Source organism: Peromyscus maniculatus, chromosome 16 (genome assembly GCF_049852395.1).
Source record: "Peromyscus maniculatus bairdii isolate BWxNUB_F1_BW_parent chromosome 16, HU_Pman_BW_mat_3.1, whole genome shotgun sequence".
In the NCBI taxonomy this organism is placed as follows: domain Eukaryota; kingdom Metazoa; phylum Chordata; class Mammalia; order Rodentia; family Cricetidae; genus Peromyscus; species Peromyscus maniculatus.
In genome coordinates this window covers 32,038,832-32,051,055 of record NC_134867.1, presented here as the reverse complement: position 1 = coordinate 32,051,055, position 12,224 = coordinate 32,038,832, and the positions used below count along the sequence as shown (strand labels likewise).

The 12,224-nt window shown below is 40.1% G+C and overlaps 1 protein-coding gene across 10 annotated transcripts in view; it reads left to right on the top strand.

Annotated features, from left to right (window-relative positions):
• Positions 1-12,224, top strand: part of Ptprk (protein tyrosine phosphatase receptor type K) — a 537,607-nt gene that overhangs the window by 293,925 nt on the left and 231,458 nt on the right. The gene's annotated exons all lie outside the window — the stretch shown is intronic.

Below are 12,224 nucleotides of genomic sequence, written 5' to 3'. Positions count from 1 at the left end.
CTTTTTTTATTTTTTTCCCCGAGACAGGGTTTCTCTGTGTAGCTTTGCGCCTTTCCTGGAACTCACTTGGTAGCCCAGGCTGGCCTCAAACTCACAGAGATCCGCCTGGCTCTGCCTCCCAAGTGCTGGGATTAAAGGCGTGCGCCGCCGCCGCCGCCGCCGCCGCCGCCGCCGCCGCCGCCGCCGCCGCCGCCACCACCACCACCACCCCGCCCGGCTTACATATACACTTCTTAAGGAGGGGCCCACACTGGGTGACCTGGATGTTTGTGGAGGACAGGTGGCAGCTGCTTTATCCATGTCCTTTCCTGACACAGATGGGCCATACCTATTCATTAAAAATTTTTCTCATTTATTTAAAAAAATTAGTATGTTGGGATTAGATCTTCAGTATTTGTAATACTTTTTTTTTCATGTGTTTGTTTTTTGGAAGTGTTAGATATGAAATCCAGGGTATATTACGTGATTTTCAAGCACGCAAGAACTAAGTTATGCCCCTATTCCTCGTTACTTGATTTATAAGTAGATTTCTATGATTTTATTGAGGCCTTGTTTTCCTTAGTTGTTGACATATACATTGTTTTAATAGCATTTAAAAAGAATTTTTAAATTCCACACACAATTTAACTTTTTTTTCTTTGATAAAAAAGTTTCCACTTATTATCCATTTTACTTTAGATTTTGTGTTATACATGTGTTAAAGTGCTCTGGATGTGGTAGCTCCATTTTTGCTAACGTTAGAAATATCCATTTTGATACTTTTGACAGTTTCGCTTATTTTCAACATATTTCAGGATCTGCATCAAATATTTGCAGGTGATACGTTGCTTGTTGTATTATCTGAGAACTAATATACAGAAATACGTTTTTCTTACTTGTCCAGATATCCACAAAATAAATACTGCAAACCAAAACCATCTCCTTGGGGGTCAACTATCCTGATTGCTAACCAAAACCATGCCCCTGGGTGTCAGCTGTCCTGTTCCTGAAACAAAGGGGAAAATTCACCATGGTGACAGGTCATATCTCTCGGTGGCACATTTAAAACTGATGTCCTGCTGTATGGACACAAAAGATGGTAATTTTAAAGGAAATTTTGGGGGCAGTGATATGAAGAGTCTTTAATGAGAGTTGGCGTGGTGTTGCCTGTTGTCAAACATGACCTATGGGTAAGAGTTTATTAGTGCATTTTCTCTTCAACTGGAAGTGACAGGGCATGCTTAAGGCTTTTTTTTTTTTTTTTTTCTTGTTTGCTACAAGTGAAAATTTTACTGCAAAATCTTCATGCCTAGGAGTATTGATCGGTGCGTTCCCGGAGCCACGGGAATAGCAGAGTGGGATGGTGAACAGAATTTACTTTGCCATAACTCTGCCTTTGCTTCCAGACCATTCTGAGTAATGATAACATCTGCAGCTTGCGGAAGCCGATCTGTATTGACGAAGAAGTTTTTGCTCATCAGAGACCAAGAGGAGGCATTTTTGTGTAGTGATGGATGCTACAGGGTTCAGGAGTGCTGCTTATAAAGACAGTGCAGAAGGGGTGTTGGCCAGCCCCACAGTGACAGCTAGGCTCCGTGGATGGCGGTGTGTGTTGGTGGTTTTCCTCGTTCATTGTCTCATGTATGAGATTCTTCTGTCCGAAGAAATCACAGGCCAGTTTCCATCTGCTCAAGAAACAACCCACTGAACACTTAGAGAGAATTCTCTCATACATTTTGCATTTCAACTTTTTTACACCACTTGTCTACATTTTACTTTTTTTTCATTTTCCTATAGGTTTTGGGAAAGAGTCCCATGCATCTCAGGGTGTTTCTCAACTCCTTTCTGCTTCCCCAGCCACCAAATGCCACTTGGTGGGATTACAGACATCTAGTCCCTGCTACATTTTTAGCTTTTAAACATTTTCTTTTCAATTGAGACAGCGCCTCACTATGTAGCTCTGGCTGTCCTGGAACTCACTATGTAGATGAGCCTGGCCTTAAACTCACAGAGATCTGTCTGCCTCTGCCTCCTAAGTACTTATATAAAAGGCAGGCGCCACCACCACCTGGCCAGCTTTTAAATTTTTTTAAATTACTTGTTTAAATTTTTTTGTTGTTGTTTTAAAATTGTTAGTGATCTTTGTGAGTTTGAGGCCAGCCTGGTTTACAGAGCAAGATCCAGGACAGGCACCAAAACTACACAGAGAAATCCTGTCTCGAAAAACCAAAAAAAAAAAAAAAAAAAAAAGTGGGGGGGCAGTGATTTGATTTTTAAATTTTGCCGTCTGTTATTAACCACTGCAAAATGCTCTGGAAATGAAACATATTCAGTTAATACATTTATCTATTTTTAGTGAATAAGTCAACTGTAGTTATGAGTAGGGTAATTCTCAGTCACATTTACCCAAATTTATTAAATATTTGTATTCAACTTATTGGTGTTGGAAACTATGTGATTGATATTGATTGTCAATGTAAGTCACATGACACCCTCATTGACATTTTTGACTCATGGGTGCAGAGGAATGCTTCTGGGGTCTTTGATGCAGTCATTAAGCATCTAGGTTCTTTGCATTTCACTCTGATGTCAGTGATTTGGGTTTGAGTCACAAGACTAACTAACCCCCAGTTAAAGGACACCAGCATGATTCAATGCTCTCTGATTCCACCCACTGGGGATAGATAGAGCCGTGCTGGAGGGGCATAATAATAATAAAAAAAGGATGAATTAAAATGAAAAGGCACAAGAAAACCTGCTCCTTTGTATGCTCATTTTTAAAAGTTAATACATTTTTTAAAATAAATTAATGCAAAATTAACTGTTGTACGGGGCTGGAAAGATGATACAGTGGCTAACAACACATGTTGCTCTTGAGGCCCCAGGTTCCTTTCCGAGCATCTACATGGTAGCTCCCAATCATTTCTTACTGTCGCCCCAGGGCTTCTGATGCCCTCTCCTGACCTCTGTGGGCCCCAGTCACACAAATGGTACATAGACACACATTCAGACAAAACAGTAATACATCTAAAATAAAATAAATGAATCTAAAAAAATTAAGAAAAGGGATTTTGACGGGGGCATGAAACATAGCTGTGTGTTGGAAACCAGCTAGCTTATTCAGTGCACCAGGAATGAACTTCTGTACTCAGGGCTCCAGAGCCTAAGCATTGTATTCTGCATGGTTACTCACTCCATTCAGAGAGGCAGCAACCAAGGCAACATGTCCAGAGAAGGTAGAGCAGGATGAACCTCCAGAAAGATACAGAGTTTGGAATATGGCTTTGGTGGAGAAGAGTCTGCCATACTAGGTAAGCAGCAAGAGGCCTCAGGTCACCAAGGAGACCAGAACTCACCCAGTCTGTGGTGTGATAGCAGATTCACTTTTCTACTACCATTTAACACTTGTGGAGAAAAGTTGTCAACATTAACACAGAATTTGGATGCGAACGTTAAGACTGTTTATCACTGTGGTTATTTGTAGTTTTAAGTTCAACTGATTTAGTGTAGTAACTAGCATTATCGTTATGTAAACTCAGTAGTTTTCTCAAAGTTAACAACCCAATGGTTTGGTTGAAGTGAAAGCAGCCAGGCTGGATGAGGCTGGAGGAGGGAGGAGGAGTTTCCTGCCCCCTCCATCCTGAGATGGAGCAAAATGAGGAAAGCCTGTCCTTCTTCCAGTGCGTGAACCGCTCTTTGCCTTCTCCGGTGAGCTGGCAGAACTGTTGTTAAGTTTGGCTCAAAACATTTTTCACCCGCAAAATTAATCTTGTTTTGTCCAATATTCTTTTTCCGGCTCTATCATCTCTCTGTGCATACTAGTTTTAAAAAAAAAATCACTTCTAAATATTTCATTTTTCTATTAACAGTGAAGGCATTCGGGCAGCAGAGAGAATGGCATACTTTACTAATACTCTTGCTGGCTGGTGGTTTCAAGGCCATGGAGTTTCTAGCTCCAGACCATCAGCAGCCTGCTTAATGCCACAGGATATTGATTTGGAACCTGTTTTCATAGCGTAGCTGTCAAACTTGTGAATTCATACAAAGATCTTTTTTCTTAATGGTGACTTGAAGATCCACTTTCTTTACTTACATTGTGAAAACCAGTCAACGGGGCAGGAAGCCTGAAGGGTTTTTTTATTTTTTAAATCGTTTGGATGTAATTTAAACATCGGCATTTCATAAAAGCTGAACTATGGTGAAAGTTGCAGAGCGCATTGATAAACCACTTGTGAATTTCCCTTCTCTCTAATGCCCTTAGAAAGGGAAGGTAGACCATACAGTCAGCAGATACCAGTCGTTCCAAGTATATCATAGCTTAGCTTTTTTTTTTCTTTGCTACTGTACCCTTGAAGATGATAAAGGAAACATTTAGAGTCTCCTCTCATTCCGAGTACCTACTTCTGATTCAGGTGTTTCATCGTTCAGGATGCCTGGTACACATCTAAATTCCAAATGAGCGAAAGTGCATCCTTATTTCAGGTACCGCACAGTGATATAACCAGAAAGCCGACATAGATTTAAGCTGCTCTTGTAATCATTTGGAAGAATGTTTTTCCAAATTGAAAAATATTAAAAGTTGAAATGGAATCTTCATTCATTGAAAAGTAACTGGGTTGTAAGTGTACTCTTTATCAGAACTTGAGATAACCTATACATACTATCCTGCCCTTATCTGTATACCATTGTTTCCAACATGGTTGCCTGTTTCTACTGATAGTTACTCTCCAGAATGGTGGGATGCAAAACACATGTTTTGACTGAGTCGTCTTTGTCATTTTATTTACTTTCTCTAAGCTCATTTCCAAAATTAAAATGCAGCATGAATCTCCTCCCCAAGGGCACCTGAAACTTTTTCTGAGGGCGATTCACTTGTGTGAAGTGGAGACAATGTTTAGCTGGGAGCTGCAGGCCAGAGCTCTTTGAAGTGAATCTTTGGGGAGTTTGGTTTGTGGCCATTCTTCTTAAGAACTTGCAGAGAATCAGAGAGGAAGCACACCATTGACATGCTGAATAATTATGTGTGTGGGTCTTGAGGGAATTTGATTTCTAAGCATAGGCTGTAGGTCTTTACTCAGGAGCTCCCCGCTCTTGGAGTTTGTGATGAATGTAATTTGGACTGATATCTACCCGGGAACTTCTACTTCTTGAACTAAGAGTGTCTTAGTTCTTTAGAGGCTTCTTCCTCTTCCCTATTTTTCTTACCCCGATCTAAATGCCAAAAGAAAACAGCAAAGCTGGTTTATGCTAAGGTTTCAATCTCTCTGCCTTCCTTTACAACTCCCTTGAAAATCAACTATCAGCCCTTATCAAGTCTGCAATCGAAAACACCAGAAGAAACAGGCACCTCAGCGTTGGGACATTCATAACTTAGTTCAAGAGGAAAATACAGAATTACTGTCTTGGCATGGAATTTTGACTTAGATTTCGGTGACATTTATAATTGTTTTTGAAAAAAAAAATGTCCCTAACTAAATAAAAACAAAACCCAACAAAAACTGAAAAGCCCAACCAAAGCGTTCATCATAGCACGCTCCCTTATTAAGCACTAATGTGGTCAATTATGTTACACTGTGAGAGTGTTATAGGGCGTTAATTGAACAGAAGTCCTACAGCTGACAAACAGCAATCAGTGATGGCAGAGAGAGAATGCATAGTGTTGGAGGGTTAGTGGGTTAACGTGGTGATTGAACTGTCGCTGTGTCGCTGAGTTTCATTAGTTGTTCTCCGGTCTCTTCTCTTTCTCCAGTATTTTGTCTTCCTGAGAGTCAGTAGTAGCCACTCTGCCTATCAGTCTTGTACTCATGCATGGGTGGGCTTTTGTATTTAGTTTTTCGTTAATATGAATCATTTGTCAGGAGAACGCTTGTGTCTTCTTAAAAGCTGGGTAATGTGCATTCTGCTTCCTAGTACAGGCAACCTTTTATTAAGACTACAAACACAGAAAACAGGAACACGTTCAGAACTGTTACAAACCTCACCACGAGAGCCATGCAAACGAGCACTTGGATATTATGATAAATCCGTCCATCCTAACCTGTTTGGTTATCATCGTACCTTAGAAACACATTTCCTTTCTGAGTTAGTATAGATGGGTTTTTGTCTTTTCTAGGAAATGTTGAATTGAGCAAAAATTGAAAGCAAGCCTTCAGCCCACTAATGAAGATAAACATTTACATTTCTGTTTCAGCTCAGCGTGGCTTTTGTTTACTTTAGAGTTAGGAAGTTTTGGAAAAAGGAACAGCTTTCCCCTTTCAGGATTAAACACTAGAATTTGAGACTGGGGCCCCTTACAGGGTGAATGGAAGAAAGGACAAAGGTGACTACTTCCATCCGCACTTAGATCCGCAGTGCCCTGGTGCTTCCCAGTGTTAGCTTCACTCTGCTATTTGTGTTTAGAGAAAGGATGCCCTGGAAATGTGTCCTCTTGCCGGGCGGTGGTGGCGCACGCCTTTATTCCCAGCACTTGGGAGGCAGAGCCTGGCAGATCTTTGTGAGTTCGAGGCCAGCCTGGACTACAGAGAGAGAGATCCAGGACAGGCACCAAACCTACAAAGAGAAACCCTGTCTCTAAAAAAACCCAAAAAACAAAAATGTGTTCTGTTCTCTTGAGAGGTGTAGGGAGAGGATTATTTTTAACTTTGCGGTATAATTGAGAAGAAAACTTATGCATTCCAAGTTTTACTTCCTGAGCCTTAAACTAAAAAGACAAACGTGTGGTTTTTTTTTTTTTTTTTTTTTGTTTGTTTGTTTGTTTGTTTTTTCTTACCCTGTTGCATGGTTTGGAACCATATTTAGATACAGTAGCACAGAATCTGTGATTATATTAAAACAAAGGGGGGAAACCTCATAATAATTACCTCTGTGTTTGTTAGGAAGGAGCTGTGCCCACAATTTATATCTGATTACTCCACTTGCCCCTGGTAGTTTCTGTCATCTTCAGATACATAGAGGCAATTCCTTTTGTGACCTGCCATCTCTAAGGTGACTTCTCTTCATAGTAGGTTAAAAAATATATCATGGCCACAGTCCTTTGCCATGCAAAAATGACAAAATGCCTTTTCCCCTGAATACAACTTGAAATTTCTTCCCTGTCTCCATTGTCCTTTATCTCCAAGATAGACCAGCCCCTCTCATAGCTCTGCTCTTAATGTAGTCTTTAGTACTTCCATCTTGGTCCTTTCTTTTTTTTTCTTCTCTCCCTCAAATAGTGCTGTTCTTTCATGATCTTATTTCATTCAAATTTGCAATCCTTTGTTCCTATGCCTAACATCCAAACAGTCATGATTTTCTCATCTGAAATAGAATTAACTAATTATATTGTTGCTAGAGTTTTCCTGCCTTGCCCACGGTCAGGACAAATCTTTGTCACCCCCCAGTCCCACAGCCACTCAGACCCAACCAAGTAAACACAGAGACTTATATTGCTTACAAACTGTATGGCCGTGGCAGGCATCTTGCTAACTGCTCTTATTGCTTAAATTAATCCATTTCCATAAATCTATACCTTGCCACGTGGCTAGTGGCTTACCGGCGATTTCACATGCTGCTGATCATGGCGGCAGCGGCTGGCAGTGTCTCTCCGCCTCAGCCTTCCGCTTCCCAGAATTCTCCTCTCTCCTTGTCCCACCTACTTCCTGCCTGGCCACTGACCAATCAGTGTTTTATTTATTGACCAATCAGAGCAATTTGACATACAGACCGTCCCACAGCATTATATACTTTCCCCTCTAAAGATGTGTAGTTGTGGAAAGATCTTTATAGGAGGGCTATTCTTGGTACATTTGTTCAGAACAAAGTCTTACAAAGTCAAGACAAAGTTGTTGAAACCACAACACCAAAGAAATAATATGTATTAAATGATGATTGCCACATTTATCTGTATTTTATTTGAATAGGCTCTGGGTGCCCAGTTCTCACTCCTTCTCACACACTATTTCCCAGTGTCTCTTTACTTCTGCTGTATTATCGCTCCCTCCCTCAGAAACAAAAGAATGTCATAGATTGAATCTCTAGAGTCAGAAAGGCCTATACCTGCCTCAGATGAGCGTATGAAGTTCCTCCTGAGCACTGATGGGTTTAATAGCTAAAACAACTAGAAGATGTGACAAGAATAGAAGGCATAGGACCCACATGTTCTTGAGGAAGATGATTAAACATTAGCTGTAATAAAGTTTTTCTTAGGGAAGAATCTGAAGGTATACCAAAAGTTGTTTCATAAGCCTTCCTGAGGTAGGGTGTGAAAACTGAAAAATGCACATATATTTGCTATTTGACTTGGAATTCTGAGAGGCTTAAATTGGATGCTGTGTGTTTGTATCCATCTTAAAGGAGACTAGGATGGTCCATGGTATTGAGCATGGAGGATTTTCAGGGTCTAAGTTCAGTAGACTGACAGTCTTCAAAGCTTGAGCTGGTGAAAGGTCATCGAGAGAGAAGTGGCATAGTTAGAATTCAGACTTATGGCAGATATAGTGATCACATTGTGTAGTGTCAAAGGAGATCCAGACTTATAGCCCGAGATTCCAGTCGAGATCTGGTGTTGTGAACATTAATTCGGAAGCTCCGAACAAGGGCTTATCTGAGCAAATAAATGACAGTTTTCACTGTAAATTTCCAGTTCAGATGCAAGGAACAGATTCAATTTTAAAGTGTTATAGTGTATGAGTTATGCTCAGATTAACTACAAGTTAGTGAATGAGAATCATACAAAGTGAATTCATAATGAGTACCGAATACAATTCTTTGTGTTAGCTAATGTTATTAGAAAATTTTACGTTGTAAAATCTTGTGGTAAATGCACATATCATAAGCTGAATAGAATTTTGTAAATCAAAGGACACTGATAAAGCTAGAATACCTTTATCACCGACATCAGCATATTCAAACACAGGTAAGTAATGTTTAAGTAAGTGTTCCTCAACATTTCAAATGAACTTCTGGCTGAATGAATGGCTGCCTGTTGGCTAGACAAATAATCCTAGCACTTGGGAGACAGATTGAATCATCATCAAAAATTTAAAACCAGCCTGGTCTATGTAGTAAGGGTTACATAGAGATACCTTGTCACAAACACAGGGGAAAAATATTAAGTGAAATCTCCCCGATTTAAAAAATAAAACCTCGCCGGGCGGTGGTGGCGCACGCCTTTAATCCCAGCACTCGGGAGGCAGAGGCAGGCGGATCTCTGTGAGTTCGAGGCCAGCCTGGTCTACCAAGTGAGTTCCAGGAAAGGCGCAAAGCTACACAGAGAAACCCTGTCTCGAAAAAACCAAAAAAAAAAAAAAAAAAAAACCTCTTATTGCACAGAAATGACCAAATTCTGTAAAGAGCCCCTCCCCTCCTTTTTGTCTGCTTTTTAGAATTTTATTGCTGCTGATAGCAATTCTATGCCTTTCTTTTCTAGGAGTTTTTTTTTTTTTTTTTTTTTTTTTTTTTTTTGGTTGAATGTCTGGATGTGTAGTGAGATTTTCCTTCTAGAACTTTTGGCCCAAAGCATTTCTGTATCCTTCAGAATGTCATTCAATGCAGCGGGTGGTTTGAAAATATTTACTTATGGGTAGATAAAGAGTTTCCACCTGTCATAATTTTCTTGTGTTAAAACTCCCACTAGGCTTGACATTTCTGTGTTTTGTGTGGGATTGCTGAAAAGCAGTTACCATGACCAGTCTGGTTGATGCATGGTAATGATGAAAAGCAGAATGGTTGGAATTCAGTATGGATGGCAGAAATTCGAGGTGTCAGGGAAGCCGTATATTAAAGAGAATTTGAATTGGAAACCGAATCCCCACCTGCCACTGGGAACATTTTGATCATTTTGATTTATTAAACTTTTATAACAACATTCAGTTGGAGCTGAATTAGAGACTTTCGTCCAGGATAGCTTATTGTGTACCATCCACTATTTTACGAGTATCAGTTTTGAAGGTTCTAGCAATCTGTGAAGAGTGAAAGAAAGAATGACTGGGTGAGGGTTTGTTTTATATGGCGGTTTATCATTATGTTGATGAACATGGCTTTCAATTTGTCTTTGTTTGATACTCTTGCTGACAAACAGGATTTGCAATTTCACAATACTAAGTTACTTTAAATTATTTATGTTTTTCCATCATATTTGCAGCAGTGACAAATAGTTTTCTGATTGGAACAGTGCATATCCGGGGGCAGAGGGGGAGGGAAGGAGGGAGCGAGGGAGGGAGGGAGGGAGGGAGGGAGGAGAGAGAGAGAGAGAGAGAGAGAGAGAGAGAGAGAGAGAGAGAGAGAGAGAGAGAGAGAACATTTTCAGTATTTGTGCATCTGTTTTCAGGTTTGGTGGATAAATATTCACATAGAAAAGCCAAGGGTATGCTGCAGCCTACCATAGGGAAGTGCATCCTCTTATAACTATTGGAATTCTGTGCATCAATCCTGTTAAAAATCGTCTTTCAGCATCAGCAACCATGAGTAGTCTGTTCTGAACAGTGGCTCCCTGATAAAGAGAAATCAATTACTATTAGAGAGGCACTAGAGGTTAAAGGCATTACTGGTTCACACTCGGTTTTGCAGCCATCAGAGGATAGTTAGCTGAGAATCAGGAATGATGGCGAAGATGGATGAGACAGAGTTCAAGGAGCAGTAACATGAGGGTCCAGGACTATCATTCCAACCTGTCTCTGCAGTCATGATGGATGGTTTGGTGGCCAGAAGTAATAATAGCAAATGATGAAAGATACATCTCAGCAACTTGAGCCCAGCAGACTGTACCTGTTGGAGTCCTGGGTCGTAATGATTCCTGATTTGCAACCAAACAGGTTGGCTGCATTTAGCAACCCAGGTTTTTGGCAGCTGGGAAGGAAGCAAGTAGCATATCAAACACTCCTGCACATTGTAAATTTAATTACCTCATATTTATGCATAGTAGATGTTGACAGGAACTTGTAAGCTATGCTAATATGGTAGGTAATTTGTTACCTCCAGAAATCACTTTCCATGTGTCTTCTGATCATTATCATGAAACATGATAAATGATCTACTCCATGAGGTATATATAAGTGAAAATGAAATGGATAATTGGATTCTATGTCTAAATTGTGGCTGGAAAAGTTGCAGCAATTATAATTGAATTTATCTCATGAAAATGCACTGGGCAATCCATCAGTGACCTTTCATCCTTCTGAGCCTCTGGTGTCACATGGAGCTAGTTTTACAGTGCTTACAGACTTGGTCATAGATTTTTAAAAAAGTGAAAACCCGTGTATTTTAAAAGAATCATGTTAATTTCAACAAGTCCAAACTGTTAATGCTGATGCTCTTATTTTAAGAGTGAAAACACAGTGTTTTGCTGTTATCAGTTCCTTGATGAGGTGGTTTTGAATCAGGGAAGGATACATCGAAACTGTTTTGATGAACCCCTTTATCATTTCAGCACACGTCTTTCCACTGAGCAATGGAAGTGTGTTCTATTGTCAAGACTGCGTTACTGTGATTCTTAGAAAAAAAGAAACTTTAAGAAACTTCTAAATATCAAACTTAAGTAGAACTGATTTTAAACATCACCATGCTTTTTAGCACATCTCTTTAATTTCCTTTAAATAACAAAAGCATGCTTTATCACAAACAGAGACATGGTCTTGGGCCTGGGCAAGTGACTCAGTGTGCAAAGTGCTCTCTGTCCAAACAAGAGGACCTGATCTCCATTCCCTGGTAAAACCTGAGCATGGCAGGCAATACCTGCCTGTAATCCCAGTGCTGAGGAAACAGAGACAGAAGGATCCTCAGGGCTTGCTGGCCAGCCACTGTAGCCCAAGCTCTAGATTACGGAGAAAGACTCTGTCAGAAATTAAGGTAGAGGCAACAGGGAAGTCACCCAATGCTGAATTCTAGAGTCCACCGGGTGCATATATGTATACACAGGCAAATATATACGCATACAGATTTCCCCTCAAAATTCACTATTGACTTATTCAATGATTACATTTAATGCTTCTAAAAAGTGATAACATGTATTAACCTGTATTAGCATTGTGGTTGCTCCCAACTGAACAGATAAAATACATAGCCAGTAGGGTCACGCAGTTGCATATGTAGCTCTGGATCAACTAATCTTTAACATTGTAGTGTGTTGTGTTTTCTGTTACTCCATCTTATTCTGTGATTCTCCCCTCTCTCTTGCTTGGCTTTTCTTCAACAATGTCCAAAACATTTTTAATGACCTGTTTTTTTCCCTCGTTTATTCTCATCTGAGGGGATTGGTTTGGGATTGAATT